At 41.1% G+C, this 14975-nt stretch overlaps 1 protein-coding gene across 12 annotated transcripts in view; it reads left to right on the top strand.

Moving 5' to 3' along the window:
• The window catches only part of DST (dystonin), a 470596-nt gene that overhangs the window by 38685 nt on the left and 416936 nt on the right, over positions 1 to 14975 (top strand). The gene's annotated exons all lie outside the window — the stretch shown is intronic.

A 14975-nucleotide genomic window follows, 5' to 3' on the forward strand; every position in this document is an offset into this window, starting at 1 on the left:
GAAAGTTGATGTCCAAGGGCAGGGGGATTTTTGTTTTTTTTTAAAGATTTTATTTATATTTTGACAGATAAAGACACAGCAGGAGAGGGAACACAAACGGAGTGGGAGAGGGAGAACAGGCTTCCCGCTGAGCAGGGAGCCCGATGCGGGGCTTGATGCGGGGCTTGATGCGGGGCTTGATGCGGGGCTCGATGCGGGGCTCGATGCGGGGCTCGATGCGGGGCTCGATCCCAGGACGCTGGGATCATGACCTGAACCGAAGGCAGATGCTTAACAACTGAGCCACCCAGGCTCCCCAAGGGTAGGGGGATTTATCATGCTCTCCTTTAGGGTTTTACGGGCTAAGTCATCCTGTTCTTCCCAAATAATAAGGGCAGGTTTGTTTTTTTCTTCATTTTGGGTTTGGGGAAGTTCATGATGCTATGATTAAGTGTAGCCCTTATTCTGAGGTCACGTGCCACAAATATCAAACCTGAGTTTGAACAAACTGCAGTTGTTCATCGGAGACTTTGCATCCCTTTAAGGTTAAAAATTTTAACAGGTAGATGCTGTCTTCTCGTGAAGAGGTCTCAGCATCTAAGTCAGCCTTTAAATTTGGGAGAAATAAAAAGGACTTTTTCTCCCCCCAAATAAAGGCAAAGAGATACTGGCTGGCCTTATCCATGGGGATAGTAAAGGAGGCGTACATAAATTAATCACAGTGAAAAATTTAATTTTAGTGGGGATGGAGACTAAAAGTATGGGGATTTGGAACAGTAGGGTGACAAGGGATATTAGTGCAGAGGACAATGAGGCCTTGTGCCTTATAATCTATTGTGGGCTTGGTTTATGGCTGATCCAATAGGGACAGATGTCTAATATCTTTAAAATTAGGTCCAGTGTTGTCAGAGATGGAACAAACAAAAGATGTTGAAGGGTCATTTGATTCAGCTGCTTGGCTATTTTGGTTGCTATCAAATTCTAGAATTATTTCCCCCTTTCAGGAGGAAGAAATTCTGGCATGATATTTCTCTAAGAAATCTTGGCCCAATAAATGACCAGGGGCAGAGTTCCGTGTCAGTACTCAGAGGCAGGGGCTATTGAGCTATTTAGTAACAGTGAGGTTGAGCGCCTAGAGTGTTGGTCTGGCATTGATAAGATTCATTCCCAAACTGGGGACGCCTGGCTGGCTCAGTTAGAGGAGTGTGTGACTCTTGATCTGGGGGTCATGAGTTCAAGCCCTGTGTTGGGTGTAGAGGTTACTTAAATAAACTTAAATAAACTAAAATATTTTAAAAAAGATTCATTCTCAATCTGGAGAGTTGTTTCTCCAAGCTGTGTAAGAGGAAGGATCGGGAAAAGCCCCTGTAGTTGCTAGGAGTCCTGTCATTGGAAGGGCATTGGAAAGGCTGGATAGAGGGCTGAAGGCGCCTGCCATGCTTGAGTTTTATAACAATCCTTTTCCTGGTGTCCTGGCTTTTTGCAGTAATGACAAAGACCAGGAGGGGTTTGGTTTTATTTAGGGGTCTGTATTCGTTAGAGCTGAAAATTAAGGATTTTAATTCTTTCTTTCTTTCTTTCTTTATTTATTTGAGAGAGAGAGAATGAGAGAGAGCACATGAGAGGGGGTAGGGTCAGAAGGCAAAGCAGACTCCCTGCCGAGCAGGGAGCCCGATGCGGGACTCAATCCAGGGACTCCAGGATCATGACCTGAGCCGAAGGCAGTCGCTTAACCAACTGAGCCACCCAGGCGCCCGAAAATTAAGGATTTTAGTGGTCTTCCTTTTAGTTGAATCATCTAGGGTGTGGGTGAGCTGATTTGCTAAATCAATTAAAGCTGGAGTGAACATGGTTTACTATTCCATCCTGGTCCTTTTAACTAGAAGGGGAAGGTCCTGTTTCAGCATGTTTATGAACAGAATTGAAGACTACTCGAGTGGATTCGACATCCCATAGGAAGGCCGGAATTTTTCTTGAAAACAATTTCCTTAAAAACAATAGCTATAATAATGATGATGATGATGCAAGGGCTCATTGACTTTTATTCCAGTGAACAAGTTTTGAGAAAGCCCTAGGATTGCCGGGTGAAATTGCTTAGCGATTGCCAGAGCCTGATCCTGTAACAAGGCAGGGGATTGGGTTCCTATCTGCAGTTCCAGAGATTTTTCAAATCATCTCAGTTAGCTTTCATCCAGTGGTGGGCTTGCCCTTCAACAACGAGCATGTGAATTAGCAGAAGTCTGAGAAACCTGGTTGTTAAGTTTGAACGACTATATCAAATTCCTCAGCAAATCTGTGGGGATCCTCAGTTACTTTGGGAAATCTTTCACTATGGCTCATAGTTCGGACTTAGTCCAGGGGACATCGGTTTCCTGTTGTTGAGTCAGCCTCTAATTATTGGGATAAGCTTTATTTAATCTCGGGATATTAGTATTTTAACTCACCGCTATAGTTTTCGTAAGATTTTATTTGGGATCTGTTTATCTTCATATGTTAGATTGGTCTATAGTTGCTTCTCTTGAGTTTATCAGGTTTTATTTTTAGTCTGTGTTAACATCTTAAGATGAATTAAGACATTTTTCATTTTTTTATATTTCTTGGAATAATTTGAGTAATAATTACCTGTTGTAAACTTAGACAGAACTTGAGGATACATGCATAGCCCTTTCCAACTCCTGGAAATGGGAGTACTAACTGTGTCAGCGCTGTTGGAGTGTGTTTCCTGCCGGTGTAAGCTGGCAGTCATTCTCCTGTGCTCTTCAGATTCTCTGGAACGAAGTATTTCTCTTAGCCATTCTTCTAGCTGTAGCTCATCAAACTGTTGGTCAGTCCTTCCACCAAGGATATCCATAAATTTGCAGTTAGTTTCAAATCTTTGTCCTCATGTTTCTTCAATGGTTTCTTTGAGGTTGTCTTGAGCCATTGTAAAACTTAACATTTTGCCACTCAATGTATCCTGCTTCCATTGTTTCTCCTTGGCATTCAGGTCTAGAACTATCACATGCACGCTTTTTTGTCAGTAATTTGTGGGTCAAAAATTTTAGCCAAAACTCTAATTAAAGACAGGCTAGAGTGAAGTAACATTACATATTGCAGCATATGCTAAATATACAACAAAATGCTCTTTGACTAGGGAGTTTGTGGTAAAGTGCACGCTTATATATTAGCTCGGAGAATATTTTTTTGCCTGAGAGGTGTGCTGGCATATAGCGTATGGGAAACATAGAAATTTTAATTGTTAATGGCGATAGGAATTTACATGTATATTTTTAAAGGGATATATATATAATATATAATAGTAATTTTCTTAAATACATATATACACATATACTTTATGTATATACATATATTCATACACATATATATGTATATAAATATATAAAGGGATATATATGTATATGCATATTGCATATAATATATAATTAATATATAATATTTAATTGCATTATGAAATATACAATATATTATGCATTGTATATTATAGTATATGTTTTATATTATATAATATATGCATATATAATATATCCATATAGAAAGGGATATATATATAAGATATATAATTTTTCCTAATGTCAGGTGGTTTTCTTATGAACTAATCTGAAGGAATTGATTTTTATACTTTTATTTATTTATTTATTTTTAAAGATTTTATTTATTTATTTGACAAAGCGATAGGCAGAGCAGGAACACATGCAGGGGGAGTGGGAGAGGGAGAAGCAGGCTTCTCACCAAGCAGGGAGCCTGATGCAGGGCTCAATCCCAGGACCCTGGGATCATGACCTGAGCTGAAGGCAGACGCTTAATGACTGAGCCACCCAGGCGCCCCGATTTTTATACTTTTTTTTTTAAGTGGAGGATTTTTGTTTATTTCTCAGTTAAAATAAAGGAAGAGAAAGGTATTCAAAACCCGTTTAAGAACCCAAGTTTACATTTCTCCTTGTACAGTGAAGCTGGTGTCATCTTGAAAATATTTTATTTTTTTAGATTTTATTTTATTATGTTATGTTAATCACCGTACATTACATCATTAGTTTTTGATGTAGTGTTCCATGATTCATTGTTTGCATATAACACCCAGTGCTCCATTCAATACCTGCCCTCTTTAATACCCATCGCCAGGCTAACCCATCCCCCCACCCCTTCCCATCTAGAACCCTCAGTTTGTTTCTCAGAGTCCATAGTCTCTCATGGTTCGTCTCCCCCTCCGATTCCCCCCCTTCATTTTTCCCTTCCTACTATCTTCTTCTTCTTTTTTTTAACATATGATGTATTATTTGTTTCAGAGGTACACGTCTGTGATTCATCAGTCTTACACAATTCACAGCATTCACCATAGCACATACCCTCCCCAATGTCTATCACCCAGCCACCCCATCCCTCCCACCCCCCACCACTCCAGCAATTCTCAGTTTGTTCCTGAGATTAAGAATTCCTCATATCGGTGAGATCATATGATACATGTCTTTATCTGATTGATTTATTTTGCTCAGCATAATACCCTCTAGTTCCATCCACGTCGTTGCAAATGGCAAGATTTTGTTTTTTTTTTTCCTTGATGGCTGCATAATATTCCATTGCATATATATACACCACATCTTCTTTATCCGTTCATCTGTTGATGGACATCTTGGCTCTTTCCATAGTTTGCTATTGTGGACATTGCTGCTATAAACATTCAGGTGCACCTATGATTCCAAAACTCACTGAAAATCTTCATTTGGGTGGTTTTTAAACTGATTAAAGAATGGTATTTTCAAACTAAAAGAATGTATAAAATTAGAGCGTTTCTAGATAATAAACTTACTTTTTTTAGGGGAACAAAATCATGTTAGTAGAAATACATTCAAATATCCATTTTCTTTTTTTTTTTTATTTTTTTATTTTTTTTTATTTTAAAGATTTTATTTATTTATTTGACACAGAGAAAGAGATAGCGAGAGCAGGGACACAAGCAGGGGGAGTGGGAGAGGGAGAAGCAGGCTTCCCGCGGAGCAGGGAGCCCGATGTGGGACTCGATCCCAGGACCCTGGGATCATGACCTGAGCCGAAGGCAGAGGCCTAACGACTGAGCCACCCAGGCGCCCCTCAAATATCCATTTTCAAAACACCCTTTTTATACTACAAATTTAAAAGAGTAGTTACTTTCCTATTCATTATTCAAACATCACCTTTATTTGTCTGATTTGTTTGAAAATATCTGCTACTGATAGCTTCTTGTCATTGCTGGAAGTTAGCAATTTTGGAATTTTGGAATTCTTGTCTTTCTATAACGTAAAACAGCATAATTTATTTCTAAATCTGACAACTCATTTAAGTGCCTTTAAAGATAATTGAACTCTGGGGGCGCCTGAGTGGCTCAGGTGGTTAAGCATCCAACTCTTGATTTTGGCTCAGGTCATGATCTCAGGGTTGTGAGATTGAGCCCCGCATCGGCCTGTGCTGAGTACGGAATCTGCTTGAGATTCTTCCTCTACCCCTCCCCCTGCTCTCCCTCTCTCTCAAATGAATAAATAAGGGTCGCCTGGGTGGCTCAGTCGGTTAAGCATCTGCCTTTGGCTCAGGTCACGATCCTGGGATCCTGGGAATTAGCCCCACGGTGGGCTCCCTGCTCAGTGGGGAGCCTGCTTCTCCCTCTCCCTCTGCTGCTACCCCTGCTTGTGCTTTCTCTCTCTCTGTCCTGCTCTCTGTCAAATAAATAAATGTTAAAAAAATGAATAAATAAAATCTTAAAGCTAATCAAACTCTGTGGTACAAAAATTTTTTACACTCATTTTTATAGTAAAGACTATGATTTTTTCCTCAAAATTCAATCTTCCCCTAGTTTTGTAATATAGATACTCTATACTTGTGAGTGGGCATATGGCGAAACAGCTAGAGCCTCCATTTTTCAGCCTCTCTTGCAGTTCTGTTAAGTTCTGTCCAATTGGATGTAAGTGAAAGTGATATATGCACATTTAGGTCAAGTCCTTAAAACAAAGCTGTTTGTCTCCCACAGTTCCTTCCTTTCTTCCCATGCTTGGAAAGGAATTGTGGTGGTGATGAGCCAGTTTCAAATGTGTGGAGAAGGAATACCTGAGGGGAAGGCAGAGCAGTAATAGAGTAGGATCCTGGCTCCTTGGATGACCTCATGCATCAGAGCCACCTGTCAACTGAGAACTAGCCACAAGAAAGAGGAGTTTCTGTCTTGTTCGAGTCACTGTATTTTTGGATCTATTTGCGATAGTAGTTGGCCTCTATTTTACTATACTTTTCATTTCATTATAATGCAGTATAGAGTATATTTCTATTGTCTTTATAAAAAATTTTATGTCTATATATTGTTATAAAAATAACCACATTGATTAAAGTACAGAAGAGTGTTCAGATACATATCCAAATATATGTAGAGATTTAATAAATGATAAAAATGACATTTGAAATCAATAGAAATGGATTGATAGTTCTTGAAGCTGGGTGATGGGTACTTAAAGTTCTTTATACTCTTTTACCTTCTTTTTTATAGTTTGAAATTTTCTATAAGAAAAAATAAACACATTTAAAAAAATAAAAAATGAATAAAATAAACTCTTTGTAGAAAGAATAGTTCAGTGGATGTTATCCACTTGGGAGGAAATAAAATTAGTCTATACCTCACACTATAGTCAAAAGTTAATTTCAGATGGATTAAAAATATGATTCTAGATGGATTATAAATGTACACTTAAAGGACTTAAGGAATAGAAGAAGATTTAGGAGAACATTTTATAATCTAGCAATTGGGAGAAACTTTCTAGGAAAAAAACAAAATTTAGAAGTCATAAAGGAAAAGATCGTCAGTTTTGAATAAAGGAATTGTATACTTCTGTACAATAAGGTTAAAAGACAGGTTGCAACCTACATAAACATACTTGCTGCATATATAGCAAATAGATTCATATTCTATAAAAAGCTTCCACAAAATCAATATGGCAAATACATATAACTTGTAGAAAAATTAGCAAAGGATGTGAACAGATAATTCAAAGAAAACAGCAAAAAAGAAAGGCTTATAAAAATCTGAAAGGATTTCCAACCTTATGAATAAAAGATGCAAATTAAGACTAGTTTTTTGCCCATCAGACTGGCAACAAATAAAAAGGTCGATACTATCCAGTGTTGATAGGGATAGGATTAAACAGGCACTTTCCTAGTGTTGCTAGAAATGTAATTTAGTTCTACATTTTTAGAGACAAACCTGGAAGTATCTTTGCTATGTGATTTTTCTGTGGCCTGGCAATTCCATTTCTAAGTAGAGATTTTTTAAAGATACATATGTATCTTGTTTATTGCACTGTTTATAATAGAAACAAATAGAAATAGCCCAAATTTTAATCTGTAGGAGAATAGTTGGCTAAAGTATGGCACACCCAGATACTAGAAAATCAATCAATTGTTAAACGTACTATCTATATGATTTTAAATCTATTTCTATATTATTGTTAAATGAAAAGAGCAAAGTACAAAACAATATATATAGCAAGATCCTATTTTTGTTAAAAGTTTTTATTTATATATAGGTATCTGTACAAGCATAGGGGAAGAATCAGGATGCTATTTACTAACTTTGCAGTTATTACTGTGGAGGGATGTATAAAACAGGCACGTTCATTTATATAGTTCAGAAAGAATGAGGTATATACTCTTTGGTGGGTTTAAGTTTCTAATTTGTTCTTTTCTGAAATTTTTAGACAAATCTTTAAAAAAGAAAAATCCAGCCCAACACACATTGAGAATCTACTTGTGCCATATATAAGTAGGAACGAAGAAGGACAGAAAGGGAAATGAAGCATGTTACTGCCTTCGTATCCAGGAATGCGTTTTAGATAAGTCATACTGTGATAAATACAGTGAAAAAGCCACACTGAAATAAACACCACTTAAATCAATCAGCTGGGAAAAGTCAACAGGATCATATGATCTGGGTTAAAAAAGTTCATAGCTCTTGCCCAAATAACTGCAAGAGAGGGTAAAACAATCTCCTTAAAGCTTTTAGCTACTACATCACCTTGGTAAAAAGAGTACAAGGTGACCATTAAAGCAGAGATTTTGCTGATGTCCGTGTGATATATGCCAAAGCCAGAACAGAAATGAGCAGTAAAAGATGTCATCGCTACCCTCAGAATGAACTAGCCACACACATTTCTCACTGTCCTCTGATGAACTGTCTTTGTTTGGACCTTGGTCCTGTTTGCTCTCTCCACTCCTTTTTTTCTTTCTCTTTACTTAGTATAAATTATCGTTAAGATTTTAGGTCTTGAAAACATTTTTTTTTTTCTTCTTGCTGATAAGTCTGTCTTGAGAGGAAGCAGATTTTGAGAGGGCCGTGCTGCCAGAAAAACATTTAAGACTTGAACGTAGACCAAATACACATTCAGTCAGTATCTTCAGGGCAAAGGGTCAGCTTTCAGACTGCGGGCAGAAACAGCCAGTCCTTCTTGCTCCGTGCAACCTCAGTGGGGGCTGTCAGTGTTTCGGAGACCTTTCTGATCAGAGCAGTATGTGCTGGACGCCTCTGCCTGTGTTTTTAGGCTTGCTTCACAGGCTTTGTGCCTGGGGCTTGACGGTGAGCTTGACCAGCGTCCCTCTTGCGCCTCCTGGCCTGGGGCTCAGTAAATGACTACCCCACTTTACTGTTGTAGTCCGTAGCTCACCTTTGGGACTGGAAATCCTGCCCTAAACTCCAGCCCAAAAGCCTGAATAGCTTTTGTTAACTTTATACACTGGCGGGGTTGTTGTTTGAAATTCAAAATACTTATCTGTAGAAAGAAGGCCCTGAGTAATCAGAACGTTTGACAGCTGAAGGGCTAATGCCTTTTATTTGCTAGATCTTGGGGAAGGTCAAGATTTCAGAGTGGAAGGGAGGCAGGCAACAGTGAGGACACTTAGGGGTCTTGGGGCCTTTACCCCTTATGGCTGCCCAGGTTCTGCTGTGCCTGAACTAATCACCGAGCGCCTGCCTGGCTTTGAGAATTTGATGCCTGAAGCTCTCACGGTTGGGCCAACCCGCTGGCTCTTGCCTGTTCCATGCTCATGACCCTTACTGGGCCCGCTTGCTCCTTGCCCACATTACCTGTCTGCCACTCGAATAGTGAGACCCCATCCGTCTTGTGGCTGAACCGGCCTGAGTCATGGTAGAGTCAGCCTCAATTTAAGAATTTCTCATACAAACCATACTTCATTGAGATCGTTGTTGGACTTTAAGACTAACCTATTACTTGAGAATAAATAGCTGGTTGGGGGTGCTGTTGATATCGCAGCCGTTGTGAAGTTGGTTTAACCACCCATTCTTCCTTGGTGTAGAGTGTTAGCTGTTCAATTTGCATATGCGGTTAGGTCTTTATTTTGTCCTCTCTTGTGTCTTGAGTTGTTGCTGATGCACTGCCTGATAAATTAACTTGATACTCTTAAAGGCTTTGATTCTTTAACTGTGTTCAGGATGCCTTTGAAGACTTAGTGACCATGTTAGCACTTTGCTGTGACCTGTTGCAAATTAGCACATTTCCCCCCCCCCATTTTCTTTCTTCCCTTCCCTGTCTTCACCATTCTCCACTCCCACATTTTCTCCTGCACACTTGGTGGGCTGTGCAGCCTCACCAGTCTCCCTTGCCTTTCATCGTAGTGCTTTTCCTGTGGCTCCTTTTTCTCTCTTCATGCCCCGGTCCGCTGCTTTCTTTCTTAAGACTGGCCTTGTGGCTTTCACTTACTGTGGCTAATGGTCTTTGCATAGTGTGACTATTTACAGCTTCAGAAGTCTTGCTGTTTGGGTGCTATTTGGCTTCTTAGCAGAGTTGTAAACACCTCATAAAACATGATTCCTTGTTTCATATTTCCTTGCTTCTTATCTTGAAAAAGACATTGTCTCTGACATAGTCATGTTTTAAACTGTGACTCTTTTTATTTTGTAGACATGGCTGTCAGCGATCATGTCTGTGAGTGGGTAGCTCAGAAAGAGCTGCATGCAAACAGATTGTGCTCACATTTAAGGAATCTTCTATAGGACCCCTTGATCTGCAATTATGCAGGCTGAGTTCTGATTTGCTGGTTGCTCTGCTATTTATAGAGCCTGTCGTTGCGCATGACCGTCTGTGCCCGGGGCTGGGGCCTGGTTGCCAAGAGGCGCTGAGCTGAGCTCCCGCTGCAAGGAGAGCAGATTGCACTGACTGCTCCCGTTTCCCGGGCAGCCTTCCTCCCTTGGCCTCCTTAGCTTTGAGTGGAGCTTCAGCTTCCCTCTAGGACTCTGCTCCCCACTTGACTTCCCAGATGTCTGCTGCTTCCGCATCCTCTTGCTACCTGTTTTTGATGTATACACTGTCCGATATTTTGCTGTTACTCTCATTTTTTATAATGATAGATTTGCTGTCTTCTGGAAGCTCTTTACTGCTGATTCTTTCTTGTCAGTGAATGTTAAATATGGCTCATAAGCGATTGATGGCACTGTTTAGGAAAGCAGAGTCATGTTTGTTTGTTGCACGTCAGCTTCCTAGGGAAAGACTTTGAGATGGCGATTATGTGCAGGGGATTGAATGGGGGGTGCCCCTGGGAACAACACTTAAATGGAAGGAAGGAAGCAGGATGGTCAGAGAAGTGGGGTTGTGATGTATGCGCAAGTTCAGGCCCCTCAGCAATGTCCCTAATTGAGGCAAGCGCTCACCTTTCCATTGACCAACACTGGCCCTGGGGGAGGGGGTTGACTGTAGGCCAAGCAGCTAGCTTTCAAGCTGAGGGCAATTCCCACGAAGGGCTTCTGCTAAAAGCCAGGAGCTGCCATCACTCCCAGCAGCTGGGGAAATAAGTACCTGACTCACGGATGCGGGATTTGGGTGGTGCCCCACAGCAGCCATTAAAATGTTCTTGTTCTAGTTCTGCTATGGTGGATGCAGTTTCTACCTTACTTTTAATTTGATTTTAATACCAATGCAATGTGAGTTCCATACTCTGAGAGTCTCTTCAAAGTTAAGATACATATTTTCTTTTTATGGCTTATTTTGGTAAAAAACATGATGTTGATGAATCCTGTCTAAGAGAAAAATGAGTGTAGGTCAGTTTTAACAGAACAAGCCTTGCCTTCCTGGACAGCCACTGCCCATGAAATTCACTCTCACTCTGTGCTGGTGGCTTTATCTCTAAAAACTAAAGCAGGATGTGGGAAGGGTGAAGGATTAAAACCGGTTGTACCAAAAGCAGTTTGATAAATTTGTGCAAACCTTTTGTTTGGTTGTTACAGTCTGAATATAAAAAATATCAGGGAGTAGACATAATCTTTTTAGAAAAATAATGCAAGTGCATCCTTTGGTAGTATCGTTTATGTGGTTGATGAAACAACAGAACAGATGTTGTTTAATCTGTGCATGAAACCACAAGCAGATGGGGTGGACATGGCTGCCGGAGGGAAATTAGACTGACCTTATATTTCACAGACTAGGTTGTTGAGGGAGAGCACTGATTAGTAGACCAAAACACTGAGTCAAAGTTACTTTTTAATCTGTGAGGGAAGCAGAGTGCTCAAGGCCCCGTAGGATACTGTAGAGAAGGAGTTGGCGGAGTTTTTCTGTAAAAGCCCAAATAATAACGATTTTTGACTTTGAGGCCATATGGACTCTTTTGCACTATTTACCTCTGCTTTTGTGGCATAGAAGTAGCCATAGACAATATGTACATGAGTGGGCATGGTGGTATTCCAATAAAATTTGGCAAAACTAGTGAGTCAGGTTTGGCCATAGTTGCTGACCCCTGATAGAGAGCATGGGTCAGGTTGCCTGAGTTTCAACCCTAGGGTAGTTACTAAGTGTCCATTTTCTCATCTGCAAAATGGGCATCAAAATAGTATTTGTCTCCCAGGCACATGATAAGAAATAATGAGATCATGCATGCACAGTGTTTGGTACATAGGAAGTGTTCGATAACTAGAAATGAATATTATTTATGCACCTGTAAAGAATTAAAATTGAATATAGTTAACAGCTGAACTGTGTTGGGAAAATATTAAATAAATGGGACTCAAATTATGTTTAGCTATGTAATAAGATGTGTAAATGGAACTCTTTTTGTCTGAGTCTGGCCTGAGGCCCCCAAGTGTTGTAGTTGGTAAGGCTCATGTTGCCAGAGGGAAGAGCTAGACCCCTCTGCAGGACTGGCCAAGGGGGTGGCTATAAAATTGGTTTTGCCAATAGCTCTGTGGCAGTTTGCTGTTGCTCACCAATATCTGTGCTCTCTTTTTTCTGGGCACATGACCTAAATACATTTTTTACTTTCCCTTGCAGTTAGGTGATGGCCATGTAACTGAGTTCTAGTTAATGAAATGTAAGGAGAAATGATGTAGGCCATTTATAGGCCTGGCCTTTGGAAAGCCTCCTACACATTCCTGGCTCTTTCTCCATAAACTAGTAGAGTGGAGAGGACGTTGTGGATCCAGATGGAAGGTGCCTTGCACCCCAGATGACTCCGTGGAGCGGAGTACCTATCCTTTTTGCTCATCCATGAGCAAGACATGAACTTTTATTGTGCCGATGTACTGAGATTTTGGTGTTGCTTGCCTCAGCAGTTAGCCTACATTGCCACTTATAATCACCCATCACCAATTTTAGGCTAAATGGATAAAGGCTGAGGATCAAGTTATGAGAGATTAGAGCTGTGCTATTAATAGAACCTTCTGTGAAAATGGAAAGGTCTATCTGCATCATCTAACACTACTAGCCACATGGGATATTGAACAATTGGAATGTGGCTAGTATGCCTGAGGAACTGAATTTGTAGTTTAATTTTAATTAAAATTTATTTATTTATTTATTTTTTAAAGATTTTATTTATTTGACAGAGAGAGACAGTGAGAGAGGGAACACAAGCAGGGGGAGTGGGAGAGGGAGAAGCAGGCTTCCCGCTGAGCAGGGAGCCCGATGCGGGGCTCGATCCCAGGACCCTGGGATCATGACCTGAGCCGAAGGCAGACGCCTAACGACTGAGCCACCCAGGCGCCCCTAATTTTAATTAGAATTTAAATGCAAACAGCCACATGTGGCTAGTAGCTACCCTATTGGACAGCTCAGGATTAGAGTCTGGAAAATGTCTTAGCAGTGTCCCCGAGTCTCACCCTAAGCCCTCTTAAGCCTAGTGAGAGTGACTTTCGGGAGACCACTGGGAAAGCTTGACTTGTATTCTCAGCGTCTGTGTGCCAAGGCAGGTGCCAGACCACATGGGATGATTTCAAAGGACCAGAGACCATGGCTGGCCTGCTGCCCTGATGGAGGAGCCAGCAGAGTTGGCTGCATCGCAAACAGCCTGCTTTCCCAGAATGTGTTGGGGCAAGGGACGCATGAGCATTTCTTATGGATCTCTTGGGAGAAAGAGCCTGGAGTCACTTTGAACCCGGTGTAAGAGAAAACCAGGAAGAGTGATAGGAGCTCACTGAAGTGGTCCTGGTTTTGTGACTAGAAGTGGCTTAGAAGACTTTTTAATTATCTGAGAATGACCAGAAAAATTATAGAGTCCACACAAAATTTTGGGTAGCAATGGAAGAAAATGAACTCCTCATGGTGGGTTTTAAGGACAGCAGGGAGAGAGAATATAGTTGTTTTCTGCGTGCACCCCATGATCCCTGCTTAGGTTAATCTAACAGTTATAATTAAAAAGCCCTTTAAGCTCCTTAAAGGAGGTGTATCTCCAGTAGTTTCAGCCTCAAAGTCTCCTTTTATTCTTTTCCCTGCCCCAACCGTGGAGGTCATGTTTTGTGTCTTAGGCTCATTTGGGTGCCGAATCAGAGACCGACTGTATTTTAGGGTATGTTATAAGGATGTATGTGTCATTTAGTGGAATTTAAGAAAGAGAGCCATGGTAGGGTCTGGCTTCACAGAGATGAGTGTGGAGAGCTGGTTGTGGGTTCAAGGCCTCCCTTCTCGCTGTGGTGAAATGCCTGAGGTGTGACTCAGAACTACTCCACTTCTGCTGTCAACCTGTTTTTCTCTCCTCATCGTGGTTTCCGCGCCCTGTTACTGTTCGCCTGTACCGGAGCCACAGAGCTTCCATCAGGCCTTCTATATCCTTGTCACCCAGAGATTGATCTGCAGACCAGAAGCACGGGCAGCGGGGGAGCTCGTTAGAAATTCAGAGTCTCAGGTCCCACAATCTGCATTTTAGTAAGAATCCTTGGCTATGCATATACATATTGAAGTTTGAGAAGCCCTGGTCTTCAGAACGACTTTTTTTTTTCCCCCTCAGTTTTAACTTCTGTGCAAAGTGGCCCGGGCTCTTGGTATTTCTCTATCAAACTGTCAAGAGAGGTACGCAGCCTGGGGCGCCTGGGTGGCTCAGTTGTTAAGCGTCTGCCTTCGGCTCAGGTCAGGATCCCAGGGTCCTGGGATCCAGCCCCGCATCGGGCTCCCTGCTCCGCGGGAAGCCTGCTTCTCCCTCTCCCACTCCCCCTGCTTGTGTTCCCTCTCTCGCTGTGTCTCTCTCTGTCAAATAAATAAATAAAATCTTTAAAAAAAAAAAAAAAAGAGAGGTACGCAGCCCAAGTATCAAGACCCAGCAACCATGACCGAGAGGAGTGGGTGCCGTGCTTTCCTAGGCAGCAAGAACTGTAGGTGGGGTGTATGTCAAGAAGGGAATGATTGACATCAGTAAGAGATTTTAAAAGATTCCTGTTTACAAAACTTCCTTTAAGTTACAATTCATTTGAAAAATCGTCAAGGCTCTCTGTCACCAATCAGAGCTTCTGATCAGCAGGAGCTAATAACCAGTTAATAGACTATCAGTCGGTATAAAAGAAACACTGTAGTACTAACCTGTGAAACCTTACGTAAAATAAGTATACAATTCCTTAGATGTTTTATTTTTTTATTTTTTTATTTTTTAAAGATTTTATTTATTTATTTGAGACAGAGAGAGAAAGCACATGAGAAGGGGGAGGGTCAGAGGGAGAAGCAGGCTCCCTGCCGAGCAGGGAGCCCGATGCGGGACTCGATCCAGGGACTCCAGGATCATGA

Source organism: Phoca vitulina, unplaced genomic scaffold (assembly GCF_004348235.1).
Source record: "Phoca vitulina isolate PV1807 unplaced genomic scaffold, GSC_HSeal_1.0 scaffold11, whole genome shotgun sequence".
NCBI classification, from domain to species: Eukaryota; Metazoa; Chordata; class Mammalia; order Carnivora; family Phocidae; genus Phoca; species Phoca vitulina.